Raw genomic sequence first — 15192 nt, 5'->3', positions numbered from 1 at the left:
TCCTCACCCTGTAAAAATATCAGAGAATTTGCTTCTATTTAGTTTATTTTCAAGATTTTCCTTTATCACCAGGAAGTTAATTCAGTTAGTGTTAGATGGAGTAGTGGTGGGGCCTGGGCTACAATTAAGTCTCTTAAACCAGGGTGCTTCTTTGTGTGTTTTATTTCCCTATCCCTTACTGATTTCATCTCTTCATGGAAATCTCCCTTCTGTGAATTGTATTGATTTGTGGCACAATCTCATATTGAAAATACCAGCTATTAGGATCTCTTCCAGCCCACTATGCTTTCCTGTGTCTGAGCTTCTCTCTCTCTCTCTCTCTCTCTCTCTCTCTCTCTCTCTCTCTCTCTCCCTCCATCCCTCCCCTCCCTCCCTCTCTCCCTCCCTCTCTCTCTCTCTCTCTCTCCTCTCTCTCTCTCTCTCTCTCTCTCTTCCTCCCTCTCTCTCTCTCTCTCTCTCTCCTCCCTCCCTCCCTCCCTCCCTCCCTCTCTCCCTCTCTCTCTCTCTCTCTCTCTCTTCCTCCCTCTCTCTCTCTCTCTCTTCCTCTCTCTCCCTCTCTCTCTCTCTCTCTCTCTCTCTCTCTCTCTCTCTCTCTCTCTCTCTCTCACACACACACACACACACACACACACACTGACTTCAGTCCTCAACCCACATCTGACTTTCAACTTTTACTTTGGAGTTTAAATGGCACAATATTCTTCAGGGTTAGTGGCACAGTGACCATAAATCCCTTTTTGAAAGTTTAACAAAATTTCATGTGAGGTGTGTATGTGTGCATGTCCATGAGTATATTTCTATGTTAGAGGCTAGAGAACACATTGATTGTCATTTTTCAGGAGCAAGCATACAGGGGCCTCTTACTGCTATAATACCCACCAATCAGGCTGTGCTGTGGATATCGCTCTGTATAAATAAAATGCTGATTGGCCAGTAGCCAGGCAGGAAGTATAGGCAGGACAAGCAGAGAGGAGAATTCTGGGAACAGGAAGGCTGAGTCAGGAGACGCTGCCAGCCGCCGCCATGAGTACCAACATGTAAGATACTGGTAAGCCATGAGCCACGTGGCAAGGTATAGATTTATAGAAAATGGGTTAATTTAAGATGTAAGAACTAGATAGCTAGAAGCCTGCCATGCCATACAGTTTATAAGTAATGTAAGTCTCTGTGTGTTTTACTTGGGGGATGCCAGTGGGAGAGATTTGTCCCGACTGCCGGCAGCTGGGGCACAGGAAAACTCCAGCTACAAGGCTGCCCAGGCAGGGAGTGCTAGGGAATCTACCTGTATTTGCATTCTCAGAGCTGGGATCATAAAAAGCTCACCACTCCCAGCTTTTCTGCATGGAATCTAGGGATTAAACTCAGGTCCTCATGCTTGTACAGCAATACCCACAAACCTCTCTTCTCAACTCTAGGAAACATTTCTTCTTGCCTGCAATATTTTCTATGTGATTGGAAATGTAATACGTGGGTAGATTCTTAGGGTATGTGTCTGTTGTAGAGCTTCCATGGTGCCAATAAACTCGGTCCACATATATGATGTAGGGTAGCCACTGAAAATTTATAATAGCTGCAGTCCTCCGTCTGTCCTAAACTCTGCCATGGGGATTGTGTAGTTCATTCTGACACCGAGTGACAGCCTTTCTTTTTAAATGCCCAGGGGTAGATTTGCAGAAACAGTTTCTGTGTACTTGTTTTCTGAAGAGCACAGAAACAGAAATCAGCTGATCATTCCCTGTAATGAACAGAGCTCAGCTTGGAGATAGTTTTAATAACTAGAAAATTAACTGAGAAACACTCTAAACCCTAAGTGGGAGGGAGAAACAGAAAGAAAAAGCCTCAGCAAATCCCTTGCTGAATTCTGTATTTGTTCATTTTTAATATTCCATGGATAAAGAGGTTAAGTACCAGCCAATACTTACGAAGATTAGAGAGAAATATCATCTTCCTTCTTTTTAAATAGATAAGTGTATTTTATTATTTCTTTTGCTCATTATGAGAACAAATCTTTGTCAGACAGGATGGCTAGAATTCAAATTCCAGCTTCAATAGTTACCCACCTTACTGGCTCGAATAGTTTCTTAAGTATTTTGCGTCTAGTTTTACAGAATGGGGATTGGGTCAGTACCAACATCTTTATCAGACTTCAAATAGAAATTATTGCAAGACCTCTGTGCAGGGCTGGGTCTGTAGCTGGGTTGATGGAGGACTTTCCTAGCAAGCACAAAGCTCTGGCTTCTATCACTGGTCATGCAGAAACCCAATGCAGTCTTACAGGACTGTAACTTCAACACTCTAAAGGTAAAGGTGGAAGGATCAGGAGTTCAAGATCATCTTCAACTACATAAGTTCAATGCTACACAGGCATGCCTACAGCTAATCTGATGATAGCATTTCCTCAATTGAGGTTCTCTTCTCCCAGGTGACTACAGTTTGTATCAAGTTGACAGAAATTAATCAGTACAGTCCTCCTGCCCCGAGGTAAAAAAGACAAAAAGAAAAAAATAAAATCTAAAACTTTGTAGCTTGAAAAGAAATATGCATTGGTAATTTGGCTAAAATTGGTATGTTAATCCCATTGGTATGGTCTTACTTTCTGTGCCATATGTAATGTTAAACAAAAAAATGAAAAAGCTGTTCCTGGTCGTGCTAGAGTCTAAGCAAAATTTGTTTAGTTTCTAAAGCTATGGAATGCACTTCTAATATACACACCTATCCAAGGCAACCAAATGAACCCTATCCACCCTATGTCATGGATTAGGACCATAATAACTTTTTCCCTGTATAGAAATACATGCAGTCACAAAGTCCTCCCAACCACATGAAGGATTAGTATGGATGAAGTAATAGCCTTACATTTGCTGATCTTTACCCAGTCCATTCATCACTTGCTGCCCTCATTAGCCAGCTCAGCCAATTCTGTAGAGAAGCCGGCTCTAGAGTTTAAAACCCAACTAAGTGAACAAATGACCTGTTAAGGAGATGTGATCTGCTCAGAGTGCACCCCCATCTTTCCTCATTCACAGGCTCCCTGTCCCAGGGTATTCTCTCCATCTCTTCTGCTCTAAACCATTCAGGAAAATTTGCTTGGTCTATCCTTGCAATCTTTCCAGCATGATTGTGTAGGTGCTTCATTCCTATAGTCACCCTAATGCTTGTAAGTGAAATTTTATAAAAATGAAAACTTTATAAATGAAAGAAGCATGCATAATCAATCCTTACTTAACACAGCCAAGTTTCCCTGCATGGACTCTTACAAGTTGTCTCTGACTCTCAACCTCACTCTGTAGTGCGCGCGCACACACACACACACACACACACACACACACACACATCAAATTGTAATATTTTTAAACTGGAAATGGCAGTTTTCAACAGATTTCAGCATTGGGGAAAACTTATAGAAATAGGTGCTTAGGCTAACCAGACACTGGGATGAGAGAAAACAGATGGTGATTTTGCAAGGTTGGACTTTTTGGATTCATATTAGTTAAGATAATGAATAAGTTAATCTGGCATCAGTGACATCTCCAGAACAGGAATTTCACTCTCCAGAATAGATGGATCAATTTCTGAGGACAGTGGTTCAGCCTGGAGTTTCGAATTGATGCGGTGTGAAAAGCATATTAAAATGGTTTGAGCAAGAATGCAGCTGAATGTAAATTTTAAGGATAAATATTTGACTATAGAATAAAGAACGGCAAAGAAGAGGAAAAATCAGGATGGGGACATCGACATTCACTGAGTACTGTCCGTAGCAATGTCATTGTGGGAAGAGATAAACACTCCAACAAAACGCATACCCAAAACAATCAATTCTGTCTTACCACACTCACCAAAATGATTGGGCCATCTATGGCCTGAAAAACTCCGAACCCATTAGCCAAAATAAACATTTCCTTCTTTGATTTTCCCAGATGTTCTTTCACAGTGATAGAGCTGTTTAACACATTTATCTAAATCATAGTGAGATGCATCCACATCATCCTATGTTAACAGCAAAATTACAAAGAACTCATAAATACTTTTCTATGCCCAATGGGCTTTGGAGGCTAATGGTCATGCCACTCTCAGGGCTAGAATACCTTGTAGTTTGGGGCAACAATAAGCAATGTTATCATCACTCGACTGTTGTAAAGTGCCCACTCTGTGCCACCTGATATAGGTCCAGTTACAACTGTAAATAAGACAAACCCAGTCTTTAGTCTCATGGATTACAGAGACTCAAATACCCTGATTAGACATGCTCTTTTGAGCTGTTCCTATGGAAATTACTTTTCCAACAATATTTTTAAAAAAAATCTGAAAGGTGGATGGGGAGGTCTTTCTTTTTCCCTGCTTCTGAAAGTACAGAACAGATAAAAAAAAAAAAAAAAGATTCATCAGAATCTTATTCACTCATCTGAAATGTCATTCTTATAAGCATAATAAGAAGTACATTTGCCTCTGTGCTTTGAGCTCTTTAGGTGTGCCTCTGCCTGAGGACTTGCCTTCACCTTACTGAGCCACTTCTAAGATCCAGGGTAACTGATGAATTTCTAGTAAAGTCAAGCGGAAGTGCTTCCAACTTCCTCAACAAAGGCAGGTGATGGTCCTAGACTAAAATTGCAGGAGCATTGTTCGAGGCTCTTGTGAGGAATCTAGAGACAACGAAGAATAAGATACTGAAGATAAATTATCCACAGTTGCATACCACTTACATAAAATACAGGAAAATAAAAACGTAGAATAAAGACCAAAGGAAGAAGAAGGGAACAGAGGAAGGAAGAAGAGGAGAGGGGGAGGGAGAGGGAGGGGGAGGAGTGGGGGAGGAGGGTAGCTTTACCTGTAATTCTGGGTTTCTAACTACTGCTTGATGAAGTTCAATGTTGCTTCCAACCTGGCAGTGTTCCCCATGCATTCTCAGTTTGAACTGTTTTGTAACTGTTCACAGGAACAAGTTCTTCAGTGTGACTCTACACACAGATTTACTTCACAAAACACAAATAAATACTCTAAAACACAGTATGATAATATGCAGAATGGATACTTACATTTAAACATACATGTCCTTTTGATCCAGACTGTTTAGACATTATAGAATTGCCTAGTGCATGGGAAGATTTATGCAGCTTTGAAAGAAATAGTTATTTTTCCAAGTTGAAATGTCTAGCCATTATTTTGACAACCTATGTTTTGAACGTCATGTGAGTTCAATTTTAAATTAATTGCCACTTTCTAAAAGGGCATGTTTTTAAAAACAAAAGATAGCTGCTGTACATAGGAAAGTGATGCCATTTAGAGCTCTGTTGCCAATCAAAACCTTAAATATTAAAAAATATTCTTCTATTACTTTGCCTGAGCAGGCCATAAGGTCAGCCAGATAGCTACACAGATGTTGTGCAGATGCTCAAGTGTATTTTTCATGTAGCTCTTCCTTCTCTTCTTCTCTCTAGGTCACAGAGTATTATGAAAAGAACAATTAATAAATTCATAAGACAAAAAAGGTCTAATGTCACTTTTTTCATCTCCTAACAAGAAAAAGAATGAACAAAAATTTCCAGACAAAATGAAGACTCAGCTGTTTTGTGTGGTATTTAGAACACGTTATCTTAGAAAATCAGTTTCTGCATCTGAGTTTTCACAAGCTGAAATCTATTGTAATATTTAAATTTTGATCACAACTAGAATATATTCCCTGGTTTAAATGTCTAAACACCCTGAATATATTACTTACTCACATCGTTTGGAAGAGAGTAAAGAGGATTAGAATATTTCCATCCATTGTTGGAATTTTTCAGGCAAAGTTTAGTAAAGAGAAATAGTTATTTTTCTTAAAATAAGAAGAAATTTAAGATAGCTGCCTAATCTAAAAACATTCATAATTTGAAGAACTCACATTAGGAAAAAGGGAACCCTGTAAGACTATCTTTTCTGTATCCCACAGATGGGAAAAAGTGGAAAATAAATGTTTTATCCAAAGTAACATCTTCCAGGAGTGGTGTGGATTTGGCCTATTCTGCCAGCCCTGCATCTTTCCATGTTGCTTCCATCATGCGAACTTATGTTTCATCCTTTTTGGATATTTGATGGCATGCTTACTAATGCTCTGTACTCTGCTAGACTGATTTCCTTTGTTTCCATGTTGTTTGTTAGTTCATTTATTGAGAAAAGGTCTCAATATGTAACCCAGTGCAGAGCTCAAACTCAGGATCCTGCTGATGCAGTTTCCTGAGGACAGGCATGCAGCTCTGTGCCTCGTTGTCTTTTAGATAAAGAACTCCAGTTTAAAGGGGTTACTTGTATAAAGTTTTGTCCCAGTGTATTCATTTCTTAATATCCAAGTCCTTACTACTTCCAAATGTGGCTATATTTTGCGGTACGGTCTTTACAGAGATAATTAAGGTAAAAATGAGGTCAACAAGGTATTCCAATATAATGGTCTTGTTATAAAACCACACTGGAACAGAAGCATTCACCCAAAGAAGACAGAAGTCTCAGAGAATGCATGGGCACCTGTAGGCCAAAGAGCAAGGCCTCAAGAGAAACCATCCTGAGTGACTCCTTCACTGTAGGTTTGTCAACACGTAAACTGTGACGTAGTGAGCATTTTTATGGGCTGTCCAGACTGTGGTGTTTGCCATGGAAGACTCTGCAGCTAAAAAACAAACAAACAAACAAACAAACAAACAAAAAAACCTGGTACTCACTGTGACCTCGCTGATTCGAAGGCTTTTCATTACTCTGGGTCTCACAAGCAGCCTATAGATTTTGTAAACCTTACAAAGCTGTGGGAATACACCCAGATGTTGAAGTCTACTTTCTTCCTCCAGATGTTGAAGCCTAATTTCTTCCTCCAGAATACAGAAAACCAAGAGGCTCAGGGAGGGACAAAACAAATGGAAACAGAGCCAGAGACTAGGGTGGGTGTGGGGGGGCAATTGAAGAGTCAGGTAAACACTTTTTGCACAAATATACAGCATCACAAGGAAAAACAGGTCCTCAAAAAGAAAAAGGCAGTGTTCGTCCATAGTGAGACCTGTAACCTGGTAGCGTATTGGCCTTACCAGCTGGTCTGCATTCAAAGAGAGAGAACTTGAACTCCATTTATAAATGAACACAAGAAACTTCCTTTTTTCTCTTTTAGCTTATTTTATTGTGGACAGATTCACAGAATGGACGTTCACTCTCTATACTACTTTCTCACTCTCCCCTGTCTCCCACTTGAGTTTTTGCCAACAAATCCCTACTGTGATGTGTCTGGTTTTCAGTGACCCTCTGAGTAATTAGAGTTTTCTGCCTGGGTATGGGTAGGAGGCAATGCAGTGCAGTAAGAGTGACGTGTCAACGGCTATACCACTAAAGAAAACAATGTTCCCACCTCCAGCAGCAGTAACTGCCAATAGTCCCTCAGGAAGAATGGAAGAGACAAATACCTGGGGACGAAGTATCCTAATAGTTTATCTTTCTAACTGGATTATAAGCTTTCGTGCTCTGACACTAGCATGGCTTTACTTCTGAAATGTTAGTAGTCAGCCCTCCACAGTGATAATCAAAGGATAAAAGTTTTAATTTGTACCTCTTCTGGGGAATTGGAACAATCGACTGGTTTCTTTCAATATTTTCTGAACTTTCCATGTTTCCTCATCTCTTTGAAAACCAGAGACTCAAGGCGATAAGATTAAATGGAGAAACAATTTGTATTACTTACACTTAAGAGCACCTCTATGGCCAATGAGCAATGAATTCTATTGTTATATCTTTCCTTGGAGGGTATTCATTATTTTTGCATGATTTCCCTGAGTTCGTGAAATATAAGTGAAACAGTGTGACCTCATCCGCAGATACTAACTTGTTGATGTCCACAAAATGCTGATGAGCTGCTACTGCTTTGGGTACTTCCTGCTGATGAATGAAGGGAGAGACAGAAATAGAAGTTTTTGGCAATTGGCAAAGTGTCTGAACACATGTAATCGCTTCCTTCCACTGCAGAAAAGGAAATGTCTAGAGGAGTTGCTGCAGATAGATAAGGGATCCGGAGCCTTTGTGGGGGAAGAGGAGGGATCTAAGAAAATGAAAAAGTAGTGAGTACAATCAACATGACCCAACACTAAAGAGCCCTGGCAAATAGCTCTTTACGGGGCAATACCCAACAAGATTACCCAGCTGGGTTGTACCAGGAACATGCTTCTGAATTCACTTATCTGGTGTACTATCGTTGTCTTTTCCTTTTTTGGCTATTTCAACAATTCTTTATTCAGGAACTACTACTTTTTTAGAGACCATGAGACAGACAGACAAGAGCCTGCTCCACTACAAACTATTAGCATGTTAAAATAGTGCAGTTATAGGAAATGGTACATTATTTTTGAGTTTCCTAAACTTTAAGTTTAAAAATTAAAACTTGAGTTGTGGTTTGAACTCATACTAAATATGCTCAATATGAGACTATGTGCTTGAATTGTGGCCTGGGTCCCCTTACAAGAAAGAAATGAACATATTCTACTTCACAGTCAAACTCGATTTCACCGGACTTATTGAGAACCCCAAGAGAGAGTCTTTTTTTTTTTTTTTCTGGACAGTGTGTGTGGCAAATGAAATTACTGAAAATGTTGCAGCCCCATTGTCACAAGATGCAAACAAAAATGAAGACAAAAATGATCATGAAGTTAGGTAAATCCATGAGAAACTAAGCTAAGTTCTGGCTCAAGCTACTTTTGAATTGTGTCCTACCCCTGCACTTACCTGCTATGTGAATATAATTTCACAAATTATTTAGCAGTCATGTAGAGGTCTGGAAACACACAAATCCTTTAGCAATTATCCCATCCAAATGGAAGGCTCGTTTTTCTTTCCTCTGAAAGAAGGCAGGATTTTGATTTCCATCTAATCAATAAAGTTTGGCAGAAGTGACGTCTGACTTGTCAATTGAGGTCTTAACACTGTTCCCACTTCTATGTTATTCATTTTTGGATGTCACACTCCAGCAAGACCAGTTTCCATGCATAAGTACAATCAAGAAGTTTGTATAGAACCGAGACTTTTACAGAAAACCAGCAGTGATTTGCTCCTGACATGAGTGAGATAGCTTGCGGGATGGTCCTCTTCAGGCAAGCTTCATGGGCCCAAAGTCACAGCTGTAATCACAACATGCAACACTCTGCAGTGTTCCAACTAATTTGATCTACACCTGAGAAAATAACAATTCACTAAGTATTGGGATACTTTTTTTACAACTATAGGCAATTATTGCAAAATTAGAAGTAGGAGGATACTGATAGTGAGAGGTCTGAAAGATACTTAAGGGGTTGTGAGTAGGACACTGGCAAGAGACAGTCTTAGCCAGGAGGAGATTCTAGCTACTTAGCTTTAAGAACTGGTCACATTTCATGGAGAAAAGATGATTCAGCCATGGGAGCCTATTCCTTTATCTTCCTCCCTAATTAAGCAAGTCTCATTATGTATTTGAGGGACCTCAGAATTGGTATCTAGTAGTGGCTTCTCATGTGCCTGTTATGAATTGTAGTCACTTGAGGCTGGTCACATCACTACATATTAAGATTACATTGGTTATTTTTTTTTTACGTCTCATGCAAAGAAGGTAATTCAAGTTAAGTGGGGTTAATAACAGCAGAACTCTTATCTAATAAGATTAATGTCTTTGTTGAGAATTCCATAAAATCAATTCTCTTTCCTTCCACAATATGAAGATACACTGAGAAGGCAGCTTTCTTCAGGCTCAGTACCAAATCAGGTAACATTTTGGTCTTACATATCCTGGCATCCAAACCTGTGAAAACAAATTTTTGCTCTTTAAACTATCCAGCCTCTGGTACTTTGTTATGACAGACTAAGTATGAGGCATGTTAATCTGAGGATCCAGAACCCTCAGTAATTTTGAAAGTTAAATGTCTTCTGAAGACCACTTGCTGAAATCTTGGCTACGTCATTCTTGGGAGATGATAGAACCTTTCAATCAGGGCCTTGTAGAAAAAGGTAAGGTCATCAGGGCATGATATTCAAGAGGATATTGAGAACAAAGCTCTCTTCTTCTGCTCTCTTGTCACCATGAAGTGCCTGGCTTTACTCTTCCATATATTCTCCACCAGTATGCTCTGTATCTTAACAGATTCAAAATAATGTGATAAAGCCTTAAGCCATGAGATAATATGAATCTCTCTCCTTGTAAAGCTGTTGTGTTTTGTATTTTATTTTATTTATATCAAAGAATTTGCCACAGTGATAGAAAAATGACTTTAAAATTTGTAATTTAAAGGCCTAGATTCTGACTTGATCATAGCTCATACATGAGTTTTGAAGCCATAGTTTCTAGATTTCTACTTACTGGTCTCTGGTTTCTAACTTGGGTTACTATGCAACCATGGCACAGTTACTGTGAAGCTATACAGTTTGAAGTATTTGGAAAGCCTATCTAAAGGGAAAGAGGATTGGGAGGCTTTCAGTTTGGGTTTCTGTGATGTAATTTGTGGTTTTTAAAATCTTAATATTTTACTAATGAGGACAACAGTGGAGAAGCTCTGTGAGCATGCTCCTCCTAGCCCACATCAAGTCATCTGACACTGACACCATGGGTGGGAGACTTTGATAGGCCGAGACTAGTTGTTTTATCTTATTGGGAAAAGTAATCTCTCTAATAGGATATGAAAAGGTTGAATTTTTCATCATTTAGCAAATTTTATGGTTTTTGCCCCTAGGGTCCTCTTGCAGGTTTAAGCACAGATAGAAGCTTGGATTTTTCCTTTGGTATAAGTTTAACAAAACTAGACCATTATTGTATGTTCAACCTTAAAAATTTGGTCTCGTGATGTGTTTACAAGTATTTTGTAGTCTCATTTATGTTGCTATGATAAAATGCCCCAACAATAAGCATTTCTGTGGAAAATATGATTTATTTGGCTTCCAATTCTAGGCTTTTAGTCCATCATTAAGAAAAATTCAAGCAGGGATTTGAAGCAGGTTACATCACATCTATAATCAAAAATAAAAATAAGCTAGACCTAATGGTTCAAATGTTTAATCCCAAGGATGCAGATGCATGTAGGTCTTTATGAGTTAGAGACCTGTTTGGTCTGCATTGCAAGTTCCAGGCCAGCCAGAGCTACCCAGTGAGACTCTATCTCAAAAATAAAAACAAAAAAGAATAGAAATAATGCATGTATCCTTGCTTGCCTGCTTACTTACTTGCTTGCTTTCTTCTTGCTTACACTCTTCAGGACCCTCAGCCTAGGGAATAGTGCCACCCACAATGGGCTAAGTCTTTCTATATCAGTTAACAGTCAAGACCCCCACCCAAAGACTTCAGAAAAACTGGTACTAGATAATTTCTCAAATGAGGGTCTCTTCCAAGGTCCTTCTAGGTTGTGTCAAGTTAACAAATAAACTAACCAGTATCAGGTATCTATTTAAAAATTCCAAACAGTAATACAAATAAAAGTGTGAAGGAATATATCATTTAAAAGATTGATAATAATTAAATGTGCCATTGTAAATTTAGTTTGATAGGTCCCATGAAAAAGAAATTACAACCTTTTTATTTCTACATATGATAAATATATCCCAACCATTTAAATGCATTTATTGACTAGAAGATAGAAGAAAAGCAAGCAAAGTTGAATGAAGTATGAACTATAAAAGATAGGTGATGAAATAAACCACTTGTACTCTTATTGTGGCTAAGTTAATACACATTTTTTTCAGATTATACCCTAAATAATCATTTATTAAGGTAACAAATAAAATTTGAGCACAAGCCATTGGAAAGCTTTAGAATTTTTTATCAAAGCTTATGAAGAAGAGGATGGCATCTTTGGATACCCTGAGGATACTTTGGAACTTCTTGCTGATCTGACACAAAACACTGGCGTTGATTAAGTTAGCATGAAACATACAATGCACTAATGGAAATGGGGCAATTTTTATGAACTGATTAACGAGGCTCATCCATCAATGCAATTAAGCATGAGTGAAAACAGGGCTATAAAAATTATGAAAACACATGTAAATTATACAACTTAGGTGTTTTATGACAGATCATTGATGACATTGTGCCTGTGATGTTGTGCGCGTGGTTCCTGTGAGTGTTAGTATGGATATGTGTATGGGTATGTGTGGGTGCATGTGAATATTGAATGTGAAGGCCAGAGGTTAATATAAAGTATCCTTCTTCTATTGCTGTCCCTCTGCTTTAATTTATGAGATGGAGTCTTTCACTGAAGCTGAAGCTCATCTGTTTGACTAGACTGCCTAGACAATGAGCTTTGAACATTCACTTGTCTCTTTCACCTACTTCCAGGCAAGTGCTACCATGCACAGCTTTTTAGGTGGGTGCTGTGGTTCTGAACTCAAGTCCTCATGCTTGTGTGGTATGAACTTTACTGATTGAGCCATTTCACCAATTCCATAACTGATACTTCATCATTAAGTATCTTGATAAAGTTCTCTACAAATCTCATAACATCCCAAAATTCATACACTATCACCAATAACAACTTGTAAAATGGAAAAATATTCCTTTAAACTGTTCATTAAAATGTTTCTATCGAGTGATCTGAGGCATGTTAATGGATTTGGGTTTGGCTAAAAACACTGCCAGAAAAAATCTTACATAATAAATATATTCACCAGAACATGCTGCTATTTAAGCATGCTGAAGATTCTTAAATTGCCCCATAGTTACATGAAGCATCTACATAATAAAACTATGATAGTTTTTTTTATTAGATACATTATTTTTTTTAATTTTGTAGGTATGAATGTTTTACCTGCACATATGTCTATGCTTGTGCAGGGCAGAAGAGGGTGTGGGATATCCCAGAATTGGAGTTACAGATGATTGTAAATCATCATGTAGGTGCTAAGATTTGCACTCAGGTCCTCTGAAAGAGCAACAAGCAAGCTGAGCCATCTCTCCAGCCCTCTGTGTTAGCTTTGTTTATTTTTTTAAAAAAATCCTTTTTTAAATTTACAAGTTTTTTATAATAAAGTTTATCAAAATTAAATAATTAAAAAATCTTTTAATATTTGTATATTTTACACATTCATCATCTACTTCCTTTCTCTTTCTAAATAAAAATGTACCTAATAACGAACTTTCCATTTCTTCTTTTGTAATTTTATATAGGACCTACAGAAATGTGTGTTCTGCTGGGGATGTTGTTCTGCATGCTATAAATATGTGTGTTGTGCTGATTGGTTGATAATAAAATGCTGATTGGCCAGTAGCCAGGTAGGAAGTATAGGTAGGATAAACAGACAAGGAGAATTCTGGGAAGAGGAAGGCTGAGTCAGGAGTCGCCAGCCAGACACAGAGGAAGCAAGATGTGAAGGCAGAACTGAGAAAAGGTACCAAGCCACATGGTTAAAAATAAATAAGAATTATTGGTTAATTTAAGTGCAAGAGCTAGTCAGTAATAAGCCTGAGCTAATGGTCATACAGTTTATAAGTAATATAAGCCTCTGTGTGTTTACTTGGGTCTGGGTGGCTGCAGGACACAGAAAAACTTTCAACTACAGTGTTCTAACCCTACAAATCCATTGTTTGAGATAGTACTTGTGGACTTGGTACTCTTTCACTTCAAAAAAGTTATAAGAGTGAGATTTAATAAATAAATTTAAAAATATAGCCACGTGTGGTGGTACATGCCTATAATCCCATTAAGAAAAAGACTGAGGCAGGCAGAGTTTCAAGCTAGCTTGCACTATATAGTAATATTATAGTTAAAAAATAACCCAAACAAACCAACAATGCACACTAACAAAATACTACAGCATTGAATTGTGATACCAGCTGCTTGTAGTAAGTTAATCTCTTTTTCTATTTGCAGTTTTATGGCTCTTGAAAGATGTAATTACAACTTTTCTGAACAAATAACATTGTGATACTAAAATAAAAATGCAAATACAAAAGAACAGAAATGTATATCTCTTTAAACAAAATTATAAACAAAAGTGACCACAGGCTCAGTTCAATATTATATGCAATTGAGCAATAAAGGTCTTCCAAAAGGAGAGGACATGCCATTCCTAGTCTGAGTTGTGGGGAGTCATACTACCAGTAGATTTAGTACCAAAGGAGGGGAGATGGCAGCCTCTCTTCCAGGTTACTTCTGTGTGAGGCTAGATAGTTATTTTTGGATGCTATGCCATTTGTATCTCAATAGAATGCTTTTTGTAAATTATTCAATGAGATTTATTTAAATGGTGGATTCCCAAGACAGAGCTTTTAATAGTGACGAAAAGGTTACTTTCTTTGAATGTAGCAATAATCTCTGCTTTGATCAAAGCCAATAATTTGATGTGCATGTTAAATAATAAATGAAATAAAATATTTAAAGGTGAATATTCTGCATTGTTAAAGATCACTTTTGGAAGTTATCAACAAGAAGAGCAATACTTATTTTTCTACACAGATGTACTTCAAGACAATTCTCTGGAATACATGTAGTCACCTACCATACGCTTACCAGGAAAATTCTTTATTGAATGATCTAAAACTTTTCCCTAAAAAATTCAGAGCTCCAAGATGAGAATAGAAAGAGGAACATTGTAGTGGTATTTGCTCTGCCCTTCACCTTGGGCTTTATGGCACGAAGGAGGTGGTACTTCTTGCCTGCTAGCTCAGTTGGTAGAGCATGAGACTCTTAATCTTACGGTCATGGGTTCATGCCCCACATTGGGCACCATATAAAGCAAGAAATCCACAGGAGTCTGCTTAAGAACAATTAGGGAATTTATTAGGATATAAATTGAGGAAATACACTCACAAATACAAAATGGAGTAGACAGTTGAAATCTTCTGCTGTTCTGACCAGGAGTGAATCCACCTGGTGGGTTGATCACACCAGGAAGCAGGAAGCAGGGAGAAAGGGGCCTCGCGACCCCTCTCCCTTTCCTTTTAAGAGGCCATGTACAACAACAAGAAGCACTGCCTCCTTCAGGCCCTATAGCCCAAAGTCATGAGTGGAACATATATCACTACAGAACACTAGGAAAAATAAAGGAGATGAAAGATGGGCAACATCAGGAAGGTGTGGTCCACATCAATAGACTTTATTCTTTCATGGAGAAATCAAGATAAAACAAGGACCAGAAGAAGAAAGAACAAACAATAATATACAGAGAACCAAAAATTAAAACACTCTTAAAGGATTTATATTAACGGGTAGCACATTTTCTTTTTAAGTCATATTTAAT

This window comes from Peromyscus eremicus, chromosome 5 (assembly GCF_949786415.1).
Source record: "Peromyscus eremicus chromosome 5, PerEre_H2_v1, whole genome shotgun sequence".
Taxonomy (NCBI): domain Eukaryota; kingdom Metazoa; phylum Chordata; class Mammalia; order Rodentia; family Cricetidae; genus Peromyscus; species Peromyscus eremicus.
The sequence above is the reverse complement of the archived record's forward strand: the minus strand, read 5'-3'. Positions refer to the sequence as shown.